Below are 2,103 nucleotides of genomic sequence, written 5' to 3'. Positions count from 1 at the left end.
CTTCTTCTTCTTCTTCTTCTTCTTCTTCTTCTTCTTCTTCTTCTTCTTCTTCTTCTTCTTCTTCTTCTTCTTCTTCTTCTTCTTCTTCTTTTTTGGTTTTTCGAGACAGGGTTTCTCTGTATATCCCTGACTGTCCTGGAACTCACTTTGTAGACCAGGCTGGCCTTGAACTCAGAAATCTGCCTGCCTCTGCCTCCCGAGTGCTGGGACTAAAGGCGTGTGCCACCACGCCTGGCTTCTTGTGCTTCTTTTGACTTCTTTCAGAAATTCTAGTGTATACATACGACAACCTCACAAAAACAAACCCCAAAACAAAGACAAAGACAAAAAACACACCAAAAAACCACTGAAAATCTAAAAAGTCAAAGAACAACAAGACAAAACAAAACACAAAGACACAAATATTATTTTGGAGTAGTGCACTGGGAGAAGGTGAACCAGTTTATGCTTAAGAGCCTCTCTTACACCTGTCTGGTCCTTCTTGCTACGCAGAAATTCACACACTTCCTCAGAGTTAATTGGTCTTTATTTGTGCCAATTGATGCAGCAACAGCTAATGTCTGATAACCTTGTATTCTTTCTTCTAATGAAAGCAAGTACTTAAAGCAGAACCCAAACCTACTCCCTCTCCCCTTTTTAAGGAATAGAGGAAACTTCTTGCTTATTCCTAAGTCTTACATAGGTCTAGAAAAAGGTTTTAATAGTCCTTTGTAAAGAGGCAGTTATTTGTTTTTGTGTATGGAAAGGTGAATTAAGTAAAGTGCATTGCTTGGGTTGGATTGTTCATGCCTGGGGCACTGATTAATTGCTGAGATTTGGGTATCATTGATGATGATCATGTGTTACATATTTTAAAAGATGAAATATCATGTACTAGGTATGAATGGGTTGACTCTCTAGACTCCATATATGGTTATGCATGACAAGATTCCCCTTGTAATCCATTATTGAAAATTGCTCAAAGCTAACTCTGCCTCCCATCCAACCCTGCCCACCTGCCATGCTGACCGAGACAGGTGGAGGAACTCCAGACATGGGCAAGAAAACTAATTCTGCACCCATTCAGAGAGCAACCCATTCAGTTGCTTTGAATCAGTAGGTCCTTCCCTGAGGGGTTAGGATGCTGCCAGGCTGGGATGTCATGTGGGCTGCAGAAAACCAGCAGGTCAATTTTGACAAGAAATGTAAGCATTTATAATTTGGTATATACTTAGATGAATAACTTTAGTCTGCTCTGATTTTTTTTTCCCAGAAATAGTTGGGTTGGTTTGAAATAGCTTTCCTGTATGTAGAGACAAGTTTTGTGCAACAGACTCATGCTTATTATTAACTGTTGGAGTTCAGCCAGGGTTTTTTCAACCATTTTATTATTTTGGTAGGTGATATATTTGAATTCAGTGGGGTGGGGGTGCAGTAACTGAAAAGTAACTGAATTTAATTGAAATGTTTGTCATGTGAGAACTTGTTTTGCAGGTATAGAGAGCTAGCTGGTTATTTAGTTGGAACTCCTAGAGTCATTTTGTCATATGATATAAAGCATTAAACAATTTCATACTGGGTTAAATTATCTTTTAATAAAACAGAAGAAACATTTACATCTGAGTTGCCATTCCTTTACATCAACACTTTGAGTTTTATGTTGTATTTTTTTTTCTTTTCCATCAGATGAGAATGAAAGAACAAAATAATTTGAACATTTTCTCTCAAGGCAACAGGAGTTCAGGGTAGTGAGAAAGCAGCGTCTCAAAGACATAACTCTTTAGACACTTTGGCCAGCACCTATTCTGGGTAAAGATTTTGAAGACAGTTTTCTTAACCCATGCTGGCTTCTTAGAATAACCCCTGCTTTGCCAATCCAACACTAGGAGCGGGTGGAGTTGGGTTAGTTCGGAGTAGTTCACCCAAGACTACAAGGCCAGTTTGACTGAACTATGTGGTAAGAACTTACTTTAAAAGCAAAAAGCAAACACACACACACACACACACACACACACACACACACACACACACAGAGAGAGAGAGAGAGAGAGAGAGAGAGAGAGAGAGAGAGAATAACAAAACAAAGCTAAACAGGCAAACGCCAACAGTCAAGATGCTTGTTCA

General features: G+C 39.2%; 1 protein-coding gene across 3 annotated transcripts in view; it reads left to right on the top strand.

The window, feature by feature from the left end:
• The window catches only part of Vcan (versican), a 93,141-nt gene that overhangs the window by 81,471 nt on the left and 9,567 nt on the right, over positions 1-2,103 (top strand). The gene's annotated exons all lie outside the window — the stretch shown is intronic.

The sequence above is a fragment of the Mus caroli genome, chromosome 13 (assembly GCF_900094665.2).
Source record: "Mus caroli chromosome 13, CAROLI_EIJ_v1.1, whole genome shotgun sequence".
Taxonomy (NCBI): Eukaryota; Metazoa; Chordata; class Mammalia; order Rodentia; family Muridae; genus Mus; species Mus caroli.
This window is presented reverse-complemented; position numbering and strand designations above follow the sequence as displayed.